At 42.9% G+C, this 20,378-nt stretch overlaps 1 long non-coding RNA gene across 1 annotated transcript in view; it reads right to left on the bottom strand.

The window, feature by feature from the left end:
• Positions 1–7,392: 7,392 nt before the first annotated feature.
• Positions 7,393–20,378, bottom strand: part of LOC140458781 (uncharacterized) — a 30,733-nt gene continuing 17,747 nt past the window's right edge. Inside the window, exons 4-5 of the long non-coding RNA XR_011953697.1 lie at positions 10,948–11,077; positions 7,393–10,412 (exon numbers count right to left, since the gene is read on the bottom strand). This is a non-coding gene — a long non-coding RNA (uncharacterized lncRNA). The remainder of the gene's footprint in view (positions 10,413–10,947; positions 11,078–20,378) is intronic.

Below are 20,378 nucleotides of genomic sequence, written 5' to 3'. Positions count from 1 at the left end.
TGGGCCAAATGGCCTGTTTCCACACAGTAGGGATTGTATAAACTTAGAATTGTGTTTCGCTAAACAAAACTGACAATTTTTTTAAACTGTTGCATTTAAAACTTACCTTTAACTGTCAATTGTCAATATGTAAAATATCTCTATGTTACTGAAATCAATGTTCAAACAAAACACTGCACATAAAGTCGCACAAAGATCCTCATGACCATTTAATTACTGTTCAGAGAATAATCACAGTAAAATTTTATTGTTTCTGAGATCAATCGCACTATCACAGTAAGTATCTGGTTATCATTCCCTTCAATAAATGCAATCGTTGTCCTCTGGTATTTCAGTTCAGTCGTTATACACCGTACTGGTTGTTCAAAGCATGGTTATTCTTTATTATGAAGGGCCAAGTGTTGTAACGGCAAGAGATGTTGTTCGATCTGATTTGATGCATGTTCTCAAACAAGTTTTCACTATAAATATTGCAAAAAATGTGTTTATTTGGTATTGTTCAGCTGCTGATGCTAACATTTTCAGTTCATGTTTATTAAGCATATTTGGAGAAAGTGAGGAAAGCTGTGGTGTTGCAAAAGTGCAGGCACATTCAAAGAGCAGGAGTATCGAAAAGATTCCTGATGAAGGGCTTATGCCCAAAACGTCGATTCTGCTTCTCTTTGAATGCTGCCTGACCTGCTGTGCTTTACCGGCACAATGCTCTTGCCATTAGAAATATTTGACTAAATATTCAGAGACAATACTAAAAGTTACCTCTATCAATTTAATTTACTGTGCTTTCTATTCACTGAACGTTTGATGTTAATTGCTCCTCTTTTTCTTCTTAAATCTGATACAAATTTCAAAATACAGAACACATTAAAATTCACATGAATTATAAATGTACGTTCTCGACAAGAAAACCAATGGAAGGCGATATAGAATTCTTGAAAAGCCTACACATTTGAATGAAAAAGCAATTCCTTCTAAAAAATGTTTCCACGTCTGTATCTTTTTCTCAATTCAATAATCCTGCAACTTTATAATTGTCAGTTGATCTCTCTGAATGAGTACCTAATCAATGTCAATGTAACAGCTGAAACATTAACAACAGATTGGTAACTGGGTGTTAAAGACCTTATTTGAAGCCAACAAATGTTTGATATTTCCGAGAATTCCTCCAGAAAACATACTTGAATCATAATACAAGAAGTCAGATCTGCAAACCTTATTTTTAAATGAACAATCTCCAATATTTCCAAAGCATTTCAATCTTACGGTCAAAATGAACAGGTGAATGGAAAAATAAAAACAAATTTCTGACAATTCATAAACTGAACAACAATTACAAATTCACTTTGATCAAAGGACAGAGTAATATATAGATGAATCACAACATTTAGGAACAAAGTAGGTAATCAGCTGACTGACAAGTAATACGTGGTAGCATTTGTTAGTTTACTGAAGAAGATATCAACTTTATTTTCAATTTATACAACGACAGAATAATGTTTAATGTGTTTCAATTTTTTGGACTTGCCCCTTTGCAGCAATAAAGGATCAATCTCATTACTTAGACATCGTAATCTTTAATTCTGCAACATTTTCACATATTCTCCAGGAATTTATAAGCGACAGAATTAGATACAGGTCTCCCCACTATCCGAAAGTAAAGCGTTATTATGAAACCTTACATAAACTGAAAAGGCGTTCGTCAAAGAAGCATTAATTTATATGGGAAACACCTTCCCTTTTCTTTGTAAAAGTGAAAATCCTCTTCAGATTTCTTCCAGTCAGAGAAAACAGGGACAGATGTAAGTCTTTTGTAAAAGCAAAGTGGCTAAAGCGAATTTTCCAACACATATTTCTTGGTAACCTGACACAAATAAGCATCAGATTTTGTGATTATTGATATAATAGATAAAAACAGATCTAATGTTGGATTGAAAAGCAGTTCAATCTGTGCTTAGGTACTCTCTAATCTCCATTCAGATAGCTCTTGATATATTTGTGGTGAAGGTGTGATTTGAAACCTTCCCTCGTGTTTAGTAATAGAGACACTGCCACAGCTCCACAGGCTCCTTTCATAATGTTCCCACTCAGGCCGGCAGGACTACAATATTATGTTTAATATGGTTACTCAAATGAAAACTAATCAGCTGTTTATTGTAGTAATTTGAATGGGAATTAATTAGGTAGTTTCTGTGTGTAATGGACTGGAAATTAAACAATATTTTACACTAACAATAGAATACATGAATGATAGTCTTAAAAAAGAGAATCTCATGACAATTCTTTGAAAGACAAATTGACAAAACTGCGTGATCATTGTACTTTAATTTTAAAAATGCATCAGTCATTCAATATGAACATTCAGCCGAAGACAAGTTCCCTTCCTGTCAACAACGTACAACTTCCACAATTTCAAAATGAACAGTCATTGATAAAGGAAGGAACAAACAGATGCTAATTCTATTTTCTTCACATAAACGTGCGATGAATTTTAAGTAAGTTTCATATATGTAAAAAGGAAACTTTTATTGTGGTTCTAAATACAATAAGTGTTAGCATGAAGTGAAACATAAGCAAATCAATTTAACTGTGTTTTCTCAGTTAAAATACCATTCAATATTCAAAGTAGTCGAGTGATTGTACACTGCAATATCTTTACATTAATTCAGTGCTGAGACATAATTCCACATTTATACCCCTTATAGTGAAGCAAAGTTGTGCCAGGAGTCTGAGCAGGTAGGGGAGGTCTTTACTGAGTACTTTGCTTCAGTATTCACAAGTGAGTGGGACCTTGTTCCTTGTGAGGACAACGTGAAACAGGCTGATATGGTCGAACAGGTCGATGTTAAGACAGAGAATGTGCTGAAAATATGTAAAAATCATGGGGATAGATAAGTGCCCTGGGCCAGAAAGGATATAACCTAGGTTGTTATGGGAAGGGAGGCAAGTGATTACTGTGTTTTGGCAATGATCTTTGCATCCTCACTGTCCACTGGAGTCATACCAGATGATTGGAGGGTGGCAAACGTTATTCCCTTATTGAAGAAAGGCAATTGAGATGATCCTGGGAATCATCGATGAGTCAGTCTTACATCAGTTGTGGGCAAATTCTTGGAGAGAATTCTGAGAGACAGGATTTATGATTATTTGGAAAAGTATAGATTGATTAGAGATGGTCAGCATGGCTTTGTGAGCGGCAGGTTATGCCTCACAAACCTTATCGAATTATTTGAGGTTGTGGCAAACACATTGGTGGGGACAGAATAGTGGGTGTGGTGTATAAGGATTTTAGCAAGGTGTTTGATAAGGTTCTCCATGGTAGGCTCATTCAGAAAGTAATGAGACATGGGATATAGGGAAACCTGCCTGGTTAGATAATAAATTGGTTGACCCATAGAGGACAGGGTGAGATTAAATGGATAGTTTTCAGCTTGGAGCACGGTGACCAATGGTGTTCTGAAGGGATCAGTTGTGGGACCTCTGCTCTTTGTGATTTTTACAAATGACTTGGATGAGGAAGTGGAAGGGTGGATTAGGAAGTTTGCCAATGACACGAGGGTTGGTGGAGTTGTGGATAGTGTGGAGGGCTTTTGTAGGTTGCAAGAGGACATTGACAGGATGCAGAGCTGGGCTGAGAAGTGGCAGGTGGAGTTCAACCTCGGAAAATGTGAAATTATTCATTTTGGAATTTCAAATTTGAATTCATATTTTTCAGATTAAATACAGGATTCTTGACAATGAGAAGGAACAGAGGGATCGTGGGGTGCATGTCCATACATCCCTCATAGCTGACATCTAAGGTGATAGGGCTATTAAGACAGTGCATAGCGTGTTGGCTTTCATGAATGGGGAGGTTGAGTTTAAGAGCCACGAGGTTATGCTGCAGCTCTATGGATCCCTGATGAGACTACACTTGGAATATTGTGTTCTGTTCTGATCACCTCATAAGACATAGGATGTGGAAGCTTTAGAAAAAGTGCAGATGAGATTTATCAAAATGTTGTCTGGACTGGAAGGCATGTCTTATGACTAAAGGTTGACAGAGCTGGGGCTTTGGTCATTGCAATGAAAGAGGATAATAGTTTACTTGATAGCTTTGGGTAAGTTGATGAGAGACATAGATAGAGTGGATAATGAAAGACTTTTCCCTACAAAGTGGCGTAATTTTAAGATGAATGGGAGAAGTTGTACGGAGATGTCAGAGATATTTTCTTTATAGATAGTGGTGAGTATGTGGAATGCACTGCCAGTGGTGGTAGTAGATTCAGATCCATCAGGGACATCTAAACGACTCTTGGATAGGCACATGGATGATAGCAAATGAAGGGCATGTTGGTTAGTTTGATCTTAGAGTTGGATAAAATGTCGGAACAACATCGTGGCCAAAGGGCCTGTACTGTGCTGTACTGTTCTATATTCTATGGATTGAAATTAACAATTATTTTATATTAACAACATATAGATTTTCAAAACTCTATTAGCATACTTAAGAATAATGATAAATTTCATCTTGTTATTTGACTGTGCTATCTGCAGAAATGAACGGAATTATTGCAGGGAAAAGTAATTAGGATTTTCTAAATTTATAAAGCTGGAATTACACAGATCATTCAAATGAGCAAAAGTCATATTTTTGACTGTGCGCATTGCATCAGAAATAATGGATTCTTTTGTAGGTGTGATGATTGGAAATAAAGTGGATTTTTATATTACTGTACAGGTACTAGGGAAGATTGGATTAAATTCAAATATAAACTTCACTGTAGTTGTTAGCAAGACTAAACTAAAGCATACTATAATTATTGTCATGCAAATGCATTAACAGTTACTGTTAGAATCCTGAAAAAAGGATATATTGCACCATTTTTCAAAAAGTCAATAAATTAAATTGTGAACCTCCGTACACTTGTTACCCAGGCCAATTATTATGCAATTATTGTAATGGTAATGACTTGATAACTAATGCTAAAACCTAAACAGATAAATTGGTTCAATACTTTATCAGCACGTTCCTCTGAAATTGATTGGATATTTATGAAGATCGGTAAACTGAGGGACAAAATATTGATTGATTGAATTGAAGGAAAAAATGAGACAGTGTCTATTGAGCAGGATTGTTTTTGTTTAAAAATGCAGTTGATGCAAGAATAGTATATTTTCCTCCATTGGTTTTCTTGTAGATACATTTGTTTTTAAATTGTCATGATTCAAGGTTGAGACACTTGTGTCAGAGTCTGCAGAGGGGAGATTGAGAGAGTAAGAAATTCTGAAAAAGCAGAAAGGAAAGGAACTGGCGAGCAGAGGAGCTCCAACTGTAGTGTCTCACCCTGCTAACATCTTATTGGGTGATTTGGAACGCAGTCTAGTCAAGCAACAAGCTGACACAGTCATACGCACAGAATCATAGCTTACAATGCCCTAGACACTATCGTCACCATCCCTGTCTGTCCTGTCCCACCGGCAGGACATGGATGTAACTGAAATGCAGGAACATGCAGGGTAATGGACTAAGATCTGCAGAATATGATCAGTGTGATTTATTTGACATTTCTCCAGAATATTAAACTCCAGTACAAATTGAAAAGTTACTAGCGCCATCAGACTTGAACTACAAATGTCAGAAAAAGAAATATCAGATATTTACAGCACACTTGGCCAATCCTGGGTATGTGTTGGCTGTAATAGAACTCCCCAGGCTTTACAGATTTTTGTACTCACCATTGAGAGCAACGATTTCAGACTGAACTCTGCCCTCTATGCTTTTATAATCTGTTTTTAACATGTTACTTTGGCAGCTGGACACCTTGTTTCCTTGTTTCTTTCCCAGGTCTAACTCCATTCCCCGTGGCCTTGAGGGACGACCATTTCTGCTATTTAATCTCTCCTGCCTTCCCCCATGTGACAGACTGTCTTTATATCCTTGTCTCACCCCCACCTTGCTCACAACCTGTTACATTTCTGATGGTTCCCAGACCTCTGTAACTTTCACTGCATCCCCTGGGTGAATGGCGCGAGTTTTGAATTCTCTTCCTCCTGAGATAATCAGATTTTTTTCCGGTTGCGGTGTCCCCCAGATTTTATTTTGAAAAGCAGAGCATTTCTGTCAGAGTCAAGTATTTGTGAGCCTTCATCCACAATTCCTAGCATTTGGATGTAATTTGTGACCCTCCCACAGATGTGTAACGTTACTGGATTGGACATGCTAACATGGTTGCAGTGTGCAATTTAGGTGGGTTGGGCTAGCCATGGTTAATGTGTGGTTATTGCGGTAGCGTGGGTGAGCAGGTCATTGCAGACTCGATGGGCCGAATAGAGTCTTTCTGCACCCACGGGATTCTGTGATTCTAACTAATTGTGATTGTTGTCATGTTTTCCTCATGCCAGGTTCATTCAACTCAGATACATATGCTTCCTTTATGATTCTGTGGGTGCTCACTCACTCATTTCCTTCAGTTTTACATCAATTTCACACTGTATGTGAGGGTGGGAATGGATTTGTAAATATAAATACTCCAAACGAAACCCCTCACAGGTCGGGAACTGTTTCTGCTACTTTCATCACTCACAAGGAAGCGGAAAATAAAGGTTCAGTCACAAATCTTACAGGAACATTAACGGTTATAATCACCAGGAATGGCTGAACAGCTCAAAACGCTTTTCACAAGAAAAGAGGACACTGAGAGACAACCTGTTACAAGTAGAAAGCTTTGTGTCTGTGTTTTCAGAGATTTGAGGTTGAAATTATTGGGTGGAAGCATGTTTCATTGCCCCAGATCATCAAAGGTGCTGTCTAAATGTGCATCTTTCTTTCTATCTGTCTGAGTTAACAATCAGATGGACAGGTCAATGTCTGAGTGTCTTACCAAATCGCTGATTGAAACTGTCTCCGCCCACAAACTCAGGTGCCTCACCACTCACTGGGTCATGGAGAAACTCTGCGGTTACAATGAGAGCTTTATTTGCTGTCACCTTTCTTCATGCTTCCGCCTCATCCCCACTTCCCTTCATTAAATCCCAGCTGCCTCTAGTCCACCCACATGGACATGTTGAAGAGCATGACAGGAGATTGGATTGAAACCGAGAGTTCAATAGCCCGAATGAAATAGGAAGAAGGAAATAAACGGGGTTTGTGGATCCCAGGGGATCCAGACTCCAGGATTAGTCCTTGTAAGCATTCCTGCAGTAATACAAGACAGCATTCCATGATGAGAGTTAAATCCGGGTGGCAGGAAAGGGAGCCACTGAACATTAGCAAGTTAATTTCAAACACAGGAGGTTTGTTCAGTCAGTAACAATGTGTTAGACATGGAGGTGAATTGAGCAGTGAGGGGAAATGTTGCCACAAGCTGACAATGGTTAACTTTCATTGGAACAGGAGGAGGCCATTCAGCCCCTCAACTCTGCTCTGCCATTCATGATGATCATAGCTGATGTGTGACCTAACGTACAATTTTCAAAACCCTCTAATTTCATCAATAAACTCCTCTGCAACAGACAAGAGGAGTATTGGAAAACTAAACATCTGCAAATGCTGGGAAATCAGAAAAAAACCCACAAATCGCTGGAAAAATTCAGCAGATCTGGCAGCATCTGTGGAGAGTGAACCTTTCAGGACCAGTGACCGGTCAGGTGACCAGCTGCAGCTGACCATTCTGCATCTTCTGGAACACACTCTGGAACAGGTTCTGGTGTGAGATTGTCAATAATAACTGAGAGAAACAGGAGTACGGGCTCAATCAGAATAAGGAATTCACTTAACCCTCCCAGTGGGACACTCACTGACACAGTCACACTGCGGAGAGGCCATTCACCTGCCCGACGTATGGGAAGGGATTTACTCGATCTTACAACCTGCTGAGGCACCAGAGATGGCACAGTTGGTTCAGACCCTTCACCTGCTCCATCTGTGAGAAAGGATTCATTCAAATCTCTCACCTGCGGAGACATTGCTGCATTCCCACCGTGGAGAGGCCATTCACCTGCTCAGTGTGTGGGAAAGCATTCATCAGTCCTCTGACCTGCTTAAACACCAGCGAGCTCACTCTTGGGAAAGATCATTCACTTGTTCCCAGTGTGGGGGGAGATTCACTCAAATACAGGACCTGCGGAGTCCCCAGTGAGCCCACACAGGGGGAGAGGCCATTCAGATGGTCAGTGTGTGAGAGAGGATTCAGTGATTCATCCTGCCCCACTGAGACCCCAGTGAGGCCATACAGGGGAGAGGACATTCAGATGGTCAGTGTGGGAGAAGGGATTCAGTGATTCATCCCACCCCCTGAGACCCCAGCGTGTTCACACTGGGTAGGAGCTGTTCACCCCTATGTGTTACAAGGGATTTGCTGCGTCTTCAACCCGACTGAGAGCCCAGTGAGTGCTCACAGGGAAGTGGTCATCCCCCTGCTCCATGTGGACTGCAGGACTCTGATTCTGATGTTACTGTCCATCAGAGTCAGGAGTGGACCTTGTACATGATGACACTGCTGGAGTATTGATGTTGTTGATAACCACATTTACTGGGCTGGAGGTGACTGAACTTACATTGCCACTTTCTGAACCTCAGGATGTCTCTCTAGGCAGTAAGTCTCCACAAACAGCAATGTGACAATAAACAGGTATCATCTGCTTTGATTTAAATTGTGACTGTAGCACGGCTGCTTCACAGCATCAGGTACAAGGTTGGAGTCCAGCCTTGGTCAACGGCCTGTGTGGAGTTCCCACATTCTCCCCATGATAGTGTGGGTCCCCTCCAGGTGCTCTGGTTTCTTCCCACAGTCCAAAGATGTGCAGGTCAGGTGGATCAGTTGTGCTAAAATGACCACAGGATCCAGGATTGTGCAGTCTAGGTGGATCAGCCATGGGAACTGCAGTGTTACAGTGCTCTGGGCATGATGTTCTTCGGATGGTCGGTGGGGTTTGATGGGCCAATGCTCTCCTTCCACACTGTAGGGATTTTATTCTATGATTGAGGATAAAGGCTACACAGCAGGGTGTCCTTGGAGAAGAAGCATGTGGTGTGCATCAGTGCTCTGGATGCCTTTAGATGGAGGTGGGCACCGCAGGGGATACAGTGCTTTATCTCCACCACTGCCCCCTCCTCACAACTCTGATTTAATCCCTTCTCACTCTGTCACTTGTAATGGTTTGCTTGGCCTGTAATGGGCTTTGTTTGGAAATATTTATTTGGTTACACCAATGGTTTACTGCTGTTAATTATATGTCTAGATTAGAGTGGTGCTGGAAAAGCACAGCAGATCAGGCAGGATCCAAGGAGCTGGAAAATCAACGTTTTGGCGAGAGGCCTTTTCCAGCACAACCCTAATCTAGGCTCTGGTTTCCAGCATCTGCAGTCCTCACTTTTGCACTGCTGGTGATTATATGTTAACCAAAAGCAAAATGGCATAATGATGATTTTGATGGTGGGAAGGTCGCTGTGATCACATTTCTGGGTCGGAGAAATAGGGAAAAAGAACGCTTCACAGCTCACAGAACGAGAACTGAAAAGCAGTTAAATCAAACCAAAGGTTCAGATAAGGAGGGAATATTTCCCTGGAGTTTGAGGAACTGGAAAGTGATGGTGTCTGGGAACAGACAGGATTTTGTTTTACAAAGGTTGAAAACTTTAAAACTGTTATATTCAGACAGTTTAATTTATTTTCTTTAATTTTATTTGCTGTGCAAAAAGCTTTTACGACATTTTAAAACCAAAATTTACAAACCTTGTTTTAAAGATAAATGTTAAATAAAATCCATCAAACCATCCATCACTGAAAACTGTTGTGGAAGTGCAATCTTCTGGAGATTCCCTGCCCACTTCTTCCTACCCGGGCTCCATGGCTATATACATACCTGGGAGATAGCAGCAGGAGGAGACCATTCAGCCTTTCAATCCTGCTCCACCATTCAATGGGAAACAGCTGACCATCCAGCTCAGTCTCCTGTTCCTGCTCTGTTCCAATCCCCTTTCATGACGTTATCTCAAAGACTATATCTAAGTCCTCCTTTGGTTTCACTGTCTTTTGTTCCAGTGATGTTGCGGTGTTACTGTGTGGGTGTAGGAAGTGGTAATGTGATGGTGCTGCCTCCTGGACGATACACTCAGCGTCCCTCTTCATCCTGCAGGAACATCAATGGGTTTCAGCAACTAGAGATAGAAACCGTTTCCAGGATATGGGCATCACTGGCTCAGCCAGCATTTATTCCCCATCTCTCGTTACCATTGAGAAGATGGTAGTGAACTGCTGTCTTGTACCATTCACAGTCCATTTGGCACAGAGAGACCGACAACGCTGGGAGAGAGAGTGTTGCAGGATTTTGGCCGAGTGATTCTCCATCTTTGGTTCTTCAAATGTTGTTTAATCTAATCACAATCTGCACATGATTTTGAGATTTCAGTCTGCAAATCTTCACCATCTAGCACCCTGAATAAAGGAATATGTACAGATTAGAAATTCAGAGCTGACTATTCTAATTTCTCTGGAATATCTTTTTCCCCTTTCTTCCCCCGAAGCTGTAACCCTCCAGACCACTTACTCTCTCCCACCGTTCTGACTCTGCTACCCCCTAATGTACACCCTCCTCATTCTCATGGAGTAACTGATAAACAGATCCATGCCACCACTTCCCGTCCCTGGTTAGACTCTGCACCCTTTCTGGGTTCACTTCCTTTCCCTTCAGTTGCTGCAAGTCAATAATGTAACAGCAGAATGAAACAGACGGAAACAGAAAGGGAGGTGGCAGATCCTGGACAGAAGAGGAACCTTCAGGCTGGGAGAATGGGTCAGATCCTTCTTCGTTCCTCATTAGTTGATTCCCATCATTGCAATGAGTTGGGGATGGAGGATGGTCCTATATGGATGTGGTGACACTGACCCCTCAACAGATCAATACTATGAGCAGATGCATTCCTCCTCCAGCCAATCACAGTGTGAAATACTTTCTGCAAAGTATACTTACCCAAAGCACATGCTGCAAAATCGGCCCACTTTCTGTACATGTACAGTGCCAGGTTTCCCCACACACGTGTGGGCCCTGCTTCAGGGATTGTGGAAGTTGTAGTCCCCATGAAGCCACTGGAGCCCCGTCTCTGGAAAGTGAATGAAAAGTGTGGACTGGAGGGTGTTGTGTATCGGATCCACATTCAGACACACAGAACATATGGACCGCCACTGGGTTTTACTGAGACATCTGCTTCCACAACCTGATTTCTGATGTAAGGAATATAGATTTAGCCAACTGTGGAGTGGGGTGGTTAATAGGAGGAGCAGATTTTATGCAGAGGTGGCTCAATGGTTAGCATTGCTGACTCACATCGTCAGGGACCTGGATTTGATCCCAGCCTTAGGTGACTGTGTGGAGTTTACACGTTCTCCCTGTGTCTGTGCAAGTTTCCTCTGGGTGCTGCAGTTTCATCCCACAGTCCAAAGATGTGCAGGTTAAGTAGGTTGGCGATGCTAAATTCCCACAGTGTCCATGCCTGTGCAGGTTAAGCCATTAACTATGGGAAATACAGGGAATGGGTGAGACTGAATGGGATGGATTATAGGGTTGGTGTGGACTCTATGGACGATTACCCTGTTTCTATTCTATTCTCATGAAGAAGAATGTACCTATATCAATGTGCTGTGAATCTGTGAAATTTCCTATTCAAAATGCAGTGGATGCCAGGACAATGAGCAAATTTACTGAAGAGATACAGATGTTGAATTTGCAATGAGTTGAAGGGTGAGAGAGAGAGAGCAGGTGGGAAAATCCAGCTGAGACCGAGGTGAGCTCAATCATCACCGTATTAAATGGTGGAGCTGGTTCGAAGGGCTGCGTTGCCTCCCCTGTGCCCAGGGCTTATCTTCTTACAGTAATAACTGGTAAGTTGAATCCAAAACTCACCACCTTCACCAAAGGAGATTTTCGGAAAAAGCAGGATAGTCAGGTGGATTAGCGTTCCAAACTTAGATAGTGAGGAAGCGTGTAGGAGATAATGATTTTGCAATTTTAAACTAAGGTGAGTTAAATAATCACACAAGTTATCGTCCGACAGGTTTAATTTGATCATGATGAAGGAGCAATGCTCCGAAATCTAGTGTGCTTCCAATTAAACCTGAAGGACTATAACCTGGTGTTGTGTGATTTTTAACTTTGTACACCCCAGTTCAACACCGGCATCTCCAAATCATGTAAACTGAGGGGAGACGGTAATTTATGGTTTTAAACTGTGTAGTACATTCACACCGTCCAGAATACTCTGTTGTGAATATCTATCCTGTACTTAATTACAAAGCCAAGGTCTCTGGCGATGAAAACCAAAACACCCAGGAAACATCATCTCACCTCGTAATCTGATAAAAGACTTGTGATAAGTCTGGTTGAATTTCGAATACAGTTGGAAAGCGGGAAGATTAAATCCAATCCCACGCTCCTGTGCTAAAACAATAGGATGAGGCAGGAGTTGGCTAATGTAGACTGAAAGCAAAGACTTTAGGGTGGGACAGTTGAGAGACAGTGGAGGAATATCAAAGAATTTTTCAAACTGCTCAGCAAAAGTATATATCAGTGAAAAGGAAGGACTGTAGGAAAAGGAGTAATCTGCCCTAGGTGACTAAAGAAATAAGGGAGTTTATCAAACTGAAATAGAAAGCATTCAAATTGGCAAAGACCAAGGAGAATCGAGGAGATGAGAAAAACTTTAAAGATCAACAGAAAGCTAGATGGGATTGGGGGAGAAAAGTGATGAGTAGCTATCCCCAGGGCCAGAATAGCTGTTTATATTGCTAGAGGGGAACCTATTGTGTAGGGAACATATGGCCTCTGTAATTGTTGAAGCACTTAACTGTTACCATAGAGATAATCCTGATCAAGTTCAAAATCATAGCACACCCCAAAAGCTTGTACTTCCAAATAAACCTATTGGACTATAACCTGGTGATGTGTGGTTTTTAACTTTGCCCACCCCACTCCAATACCTGATCTTCCACATCAGAATCCTGACAGACAGCCCCACTGAAACTGAAGTGCCGGTCAGATATCTGACTGAGCCACAGGGGCGTGAGGAAGGGGTATGTGGTTTAACCACAAAGTGTTGAGCTGAACTCGACTTTTTAAACTGCCGTTGCCATGGAAATAATACTGAGAGACAGCGTCCATTGAAAACCACAAACCACAAAGGTATATTTTGGGAGCCATACATCGGAAAGGCAGGGAGTTACCTGATGCTGCCTGAAGGCGTTTTGCATGTACACTATCCAGGTAACTGCCATGTCTCATCAATAAAGACTCAAAGAAGACCTCTCAGAGTTCTGTGCCCAGTTATTCCTATCCAGCAGAGTTCAGGAATATGAGTACACAGCAGTCAGTCTTCACAGTGGAGGATACGAAGAACATGCCAGTAATTGATAAGGAAACTGAGGAAGGTGAGGAGCAAGGAACAATAATTATCACGAAAGTGTTAAAGCTAGGCAAGCTAATGGAGCGCAAGGTAGACAAGTCTCTTTGCCCTGATGGAATACATCCCAGGGTGCTACCAGAGATAGTGGGAGAAATAGTAAATATACTTGGAGTCAGAATCCTACAGCAGAGACAGGCCCTTTGGCCCAAACTGGCCCATATGCTAACCAGAATGTCCATCCATGCTAACCCCATTTCCCTGCACTTGGCCCGTCTGCTTCTGACCCTTTCCTATCCATGTATTTGTCCAAATGTCTTTTACATGTTGTTAATGCACCCACCTCAGCCACTTCCACTGGCACCTCATTCCAAATATACACACCACCCTCTGTGTAGAACTGTTGTCCCTCAGGTACCCTTTCATAATTTCTCCTCTGACCTTAAACTGATGCCCTCCACTCCTTGATTCCCTGGGAAAGAGACTGAGTGCATTCACCTTACCTCAGCATCTCATGTTCTTATACACATCCAGAAAAGATTCCCCTCTCTGTTTCCTCTGCTCTAAACAAAAAAAATTCCTCGCGTGTCCAACTTCTCCCTATAACTCAGACCCGAGCCCTGGCAAAAATTCTTGTAAATTTCTTCTGCACTTTTTCCAGTTTAATAACTGAAACCTACACTGCACTCATCACGTTTCCAGTGTCTCCCCATGGCACTGGAACCGACGTGACAATGTCAATGGATTACAGACCATGATCGAGAATTAATTCCTTTACTACAATCCCGTTTTCATAATTTTTTCCATGGTGCAGGCATCCTTGTGTCTGTCTGGTTGTATGGTTAATTAAAAAATTGTCCTCATACAAAACAAATCTGCAGCTTAATTGTTCCTGGGAAATATGCCATGATTTTTTTTTCAGACTTTTAACAACAAATGAACTCTCTCTCCACAGTCACCACTCTAACATGGACTTGGCTGTGTCTCAGTACTTTTCCAGTCACACTGACATTTGAAATATTCGCCCACGGACAGAATACACACCTTTCCTTCCACGTGAAAAGTCCAATGATATTCAGATCGGCACGGATCAAGTAACTATCAAAACTGAACATGGAGTTCAATTTGAATTTCTCATCCACAAATCCGCCATTTCAGTACACACAACAGAGAAAACAAGTCACCGCCATTAACACAGGATGGAAATTCATAAGACAATTATATAGTATTAAACTGTAGTTTCTTTGTTCCCCCAAAGCTTTAAATCTCAGTCTCACAATTGCTCTCTTCTGTGAACTGAAATCCAAACCAATCTCCTCACCCTTTTTCCTCCACAACCAGTTCTCACACACTCTCTCTTCTCTTTGAAATCAGCTACCTAGCTCCTGCCTGCAGACTAAGAACCAAAAAAAGGTTTCCTCCCAAAGTCCAAAGATGCGTAGGTCAGGTGAATTAGCCATGCTAAATTGCCCATAGTGTTTTGTGCATTAGTCAGAGGGAAATGGGTCTGGGTGGGTTACTCTTCCGAGGGTTGGTGTGGATTGGTTGGGCCGAAGGGCCTGTTTCCACACTGTAGGAATCTAATCTAATCAAATCAATGAATCTGACTCGGAGCCTCCTGGATGTTGGTGAATCCTATCCCCACCTCCCAGGTTTCCTTCCTGGTCAGAACCAAACTGATTTTTTTTCCCCCAATCTGGAACATTTTATTTATTTCCCCCACACAGACCCTCTGATGAAAGCCATCCTGTACATACTGGCCAAATCATATCTGATTGAACTAAGATGAACTAAATTAGAACTTTAATTACAGGCCCTTCTGTGTTCCTTTCCATAATATTCCTGAATCTTCACCCGAGTTCTGATAACTTTCTGCAAAATGCTCCCCCCACTGATAGCCGACCACTTGTCAGATATCAGGGCAGGGGCCATTTCCCTGGGTCCTGTTCCCAGAGGGAGGAAACTGCCAATGACAGATTAATCCCACACACGCACAGCCTCCCTCCTGGCACTGGCCCGCCCTGCACATACACCAACAATTGGCCAGCACTGCGCCAGTGCACTGTTCTCCCCTCCTGCCGCACATGCTCCAGATCACACACGAAGCTGGGTGATTGACAGCAGCAGCTGTCCAATAGGGTGGAGGGGGCAGGGCTGGATATTGTAAACAATGAATGAATGTGGAGAACACTGGGGGATGGACAGGTCAGTGAGGGACAGGAGCAGTGCAGCAGCAGGAGGGGATCCTGGACAAAGTGAGCAATGGGAGAGTCTGACAGGAGAGCAATGGGAGAAACTACAGGAAGGTTCTGTTGAGGCTCAGGCAGGGACAGCTGGGAGACATTATGGCCTGGTGGCTTGGGCACGTTTTCCAATCAGCCTTTTCAAAGATGCTGTTACTCAACTCTGAGGTCGATTGTCCTGGTTCAGAGGTAAGGACACAATTTCGTGGTGGGCTAGTGGATAGAAGGGAAGATTTTCTCAATCTCTCTCACATGGAAACTCCATGAGCTCCTCCCACTTACTGTCTATGGTGGGGATGGAGACAGAGCAGATGGGAGCGGGGTTAGGGATATCGGGACTGCCTTTCAAATGGAACTTACCTGTGTGGGTGATATTAACAAGACTCAACACACAGTCACTAACACAAACCTGATGTACATGAACTTTATCCAGAATATTAACACGCATAACGACACAGATCCCAATGTACAAAGTTAAGTCCTGGATATTAATCATGGCTTTGTGTATGAGAAATCACGTCTCATGTCCTTGAGTCATTTTTTTTGAAGTAACAAAGAGGATTCATGAGGGCAAAGCAGTGGAAATGATCTACATGGACTTCAATAAGGGGTTCAACAAGGTTCTCCATGGGAGACTGGTTAGCAAGGTTGATCTCATGGAATACAGGGAGAACTAGCCATTTGGATACAAACTTGTTCAAAGGTAGAAGATAGAGGGTGGTGGTGGAAGGTTGCTTTTCAGATTGGAGACCAGTGGGGTGTCACAAAGGATCGGCGCTGGATCCACTAATTTTCATAATTTATATCAATGATTTGGATGTGAATATAGGAAGTAATGTTAGTAAGATGACACCAAAATTGGAGGAGTAGTGGACAGTGAAGAGGATTACCTCAGCGTATAACGGGATCTTGATCAGATGGTTGAATGTGCTGAGGACTGGCAGGTGGAGGTTAATTTAGATAAATGTGAGGTGCTGCATTTTGGAAAAGCAAATATTAGCAGGATGTATACACTTAATGGTAAGGTCCTCGGGAGTGCTGCTGAACAAAGAGACCTTGGAGTGCAGGTTCATAGCTCCTTGAAAGCAGAATCGCAGATAGATAGGATAGTGAAGAAGGTGTTTAGTATGCTTTCACTTATTGGTCAGAGTACTGAGTATAGGAGTTGGGAGGACATATTGCAGCTGTACAGGACATTTGTTAGGCCACTCTTGGAATATTGTGTGCAATTCTGGTCTTCTTCCTATCAAAACAATATTGTGAAAGTTGAAAGTGGCCAGAATAGTATTACAAGCATGTTGCCAGGGTTGGAGAATTTGAGCTACAGGTAGACACTGAATACACTGTTTTCCCTGGAGCGTCAGAGGCTGATGGGTGACTGAAAAGAGGTTTATAAAATCAGTAGGGGCATGGATAGGTCTTTTCCCTGCGGTTGGGAGGAGACACAATGGGAAGTGGGAGATAGAGGGGGAAGACCGAGAGCGGAGGGTGACCGTTATTTTGTAGATCTACAACACAACCCTGTTCCTGTTTTCTCCCCATCCCCTTCAATCCCTCTGAAGGGCTCAGAACAAGTGCACAGTCCCTGGAAAGTGGAGTTTCAGGGTGACCAAGTGCTGAAGGCTGCATTTGGGACGCTGACCTTTATTGGTCTGTGCACTTATCAATAAATAGACCTGGGTTCAATTCCACTGTCGTGGATTTATGTCTGTGGCCACAGATGCGCCTGTCTCTGGCCCTGACTACTGAATCGCCTGTCACTATGGGTCTGCCATTCTCCTTCCTCCAGTTCTGTGCAGCGGAGCTATCTGTGGTGTCATGAACCTGGCTGTTGCTGATTTCCCCAGAGAGTCCACCCCACTCGTATAGAACCCCAACCGCTGCACAATATCTGTTTGAGAAGGGGAATGATCACTGGGTTGTCCTGCACTTCCTTCCTGAGCCTTTTACTTGATCTGATGATCACTCATTCCCTATCTGCCTGTGTAACCCTCACCTGCAGTGTTACTAACTCACTAAACGTGCTGTCCATAACATTCTCAGTATCGCAGATTCTCAACAGTGAGTCCACTCACAGCTCCAGGTCTGAAAAACAGTTTCCCAGTAATTGCAGATGGGCACTCTTCCTGCACATATAGCCGTCACAGACACTGGAAGCGTCCCTTATTTCCCATATTGTGCAAGAGGAGCACACCACGGGTCTGAGGTATCCTGTCACAACGTCTCTCTAGTTTCAGCTTGTTACTCCCATTAAGAGAATATAAATGATCTAGCAACCTTCCTTCACTTCAAACATGTCCTTTATAATCAAAAGCCCCGATCTTTACTTAAGCTGACATTTTACACTTTTAGAATCTATTTTAAAGTAAACTTAGCAGGTATCACTTACAACTTGGCAGTTCCCATTGGGAACATGTGAATTTCTGAACAGCCTGAACTAAAACTGAAGCTGAACTTCACCTTCTCCCTGTCTCCCCTCCCTCTGTTTACACCCAACTCCAAAACGCACTCATTGAGCCAAGCAGCCCTCACAGTGCAGCCCTGTCATTTTCATGGTCTTCTCACACCTCCACTGCCCTCAGCCTCCTGTACTGTTCCAATGTATCTCAATGGGAGCTCAGGGACAGCACCTCATCTTTCAATTCAGCCCTTTGTAATCCCAGAGTCAACATGGACTTCAGCAGTTTCTGAATGAACAGACAGTTGTCAGAACCTGGGACATTTCACCTGAAATGGTGCTGGAATTTGAGTCCACAAGGAATTTTAATGAGAAGTTTGCAGGGAATTGAAAATAAGGAGTTTACAGGCTAACATCATGAAGTGGGTGACTGGGACAAAATCTGACATCTCTGAAAAAGAGACAAGGTGTAATTTGGATAAATCTGTGCTCCCTCTCAGGGCAATATCACCTTCCACAGCTGCAGGGCCCAGAATAGAGCACAAACCCAAAGGGTGATCCAACCACAAATTTGAATATCTTTCTGATTTTTGCTCGAAAATAAAAGATACTTTCCCACAGACAGAACAGACAAACCTTTCCCCTTTCCACAGTTAAATGTCAATGGTATTCAGATTCTGATGACCCTGCTGATTATAGAAAATTGCTTTTGAGATCCCTGTCTCAATTATTCTCAATTAATATCCTGTAAAATGAATTCAGAAAACAAAGCTCACAGTCAATGCAAGATGAATAGTGAAAGCAAACACTTCTCTTGGTATGTGTTTGATGTGTAAATGTTCCTCTTCAAATCACCCCTTCCCCACCCAGGAAGAGGACATGTCCATGTGCCTCGCTGTACCTTGCCCCAAGTAAAGATGGCGACCATAACCCAGGGCCTATCACTGACTGAGGCCCACAGCCGTTTTCCCATTTGCTGTAAACATGGGACCAAGAGTTTCTAATTCAGGCCTAACTACCTGTACAGAGTGAAATTAAACCCTCCCAATCTAAACTGGATCCAACTCCCATTTCCCGTTTCCTCCTCCTGCACATACCAAGGCTCATTCTAGGTATAATGACCCTCCCTCAGAACCGACGGAAGTTGGGAAAAATAGAATCCCTATGTGTGGTAACAGACCTTTTGGCCCAACAAGTCCACACCCACTCTCTGAAGAGTTTCTCAACCAAACCCATTCCCTGACCCTATTCTTCGACATTTCCCCTGACTAATGCACCTAACCTATACATCCCTGAACACTACGAGAAATTTAGCTGGGCCAATTCACCTAACCTGCATATCTTTGGACTGCAGGAGATAGGGATTAAAGAGTAAATAATAGGTGGGGACAGAGCCCAAAGAGAGACAGGAACATTTGGAAAGACAAAGGAGTGGATAACAATCTGGCTGGGAGGGTGCATAGCTGTTAATGGAGGGGACAGGAACCTGCGTCTGGCGGCATCTCAGTGGAGGTGCTGGAAATGGCAGCTGATGATCTACATTCTGCTGCAAAACAGACCCTGAACTTCCAGTTGCCTATCACTTTAACACACGAGTCTGTTCCCTGTCCAACATCTCTGTTTCATACTTACTGCAGTGTTCCAGTGAAGCTTGATGCAAGCTGCCAGAACACTCTAGAACACCCCATATTTCAAGGACTGCAATTTCCCCTTCCATGTGGTCAACAATACTCTCCAGTGTATCTCCACCACTTCCCACACCTCTGCCATTGAACCACACCTCTCCAACTGCAACAAGGATAGACCTCCCAGTCCTCACCTTCCACCCAGATACAACACATCATCCTCCACCATTTCCACCACCTACAATCAGATCCCACCAAATATATTTCCCTCTCCATTCGTTTCAGCATTCCACAGAGACCATTCCCTGTGAATTCCTAGTCAGATCCATGCTCCCCACTAACCCACCCTCCACTCCCAGCACCTTCATTTGTCAATGTAAGAAGTGTAAAACCTGTGCCCACACCTCCCCCCTCACCTCCAAAGGACCCTTCCACATCCAGCAGAGATTTTCCTGCACATCCAAACACCCCACCTATTATGGCCTTTGCTTTCGATGTGGCCTCTTGTCCACTGGGGAGTCAGGACACCAACTTGCGGAATGTTTCAGGGAACATTTCTGGGACACATGCACCAACCAACCCCACCATCCTGTGGCCGACCACTTCAACTTCCCCACCCACTCCGCCAAGGACATGCAAGTCCTGGGCCACATCCACCACCAAATCCCAGCCACCCGACGTCTGGAGGAAGAAAACCTCATCTTCCACATTGGGACCTTTTAACCACAGAATCAAGGTTTCCT

This window comes from Chiloscyllium punctatum, chromosome 34 (assembly GCF_047496795.1).
Source record: "Chiloscyllium punctatum isolate Juve2018m chromosome 34, sChiPun1.3, whole genome shotgun sequence".
NCBI lineage: Eukaryota > Metazoa > Chordata > Chondrichthyes > Orectolobiformes > Hemiscylliidae > Chiloscyllium > Chiloscyllium punctatum.
This window is presented reverse-complemented; position numbering and strand designations above follow the sequence as displayed.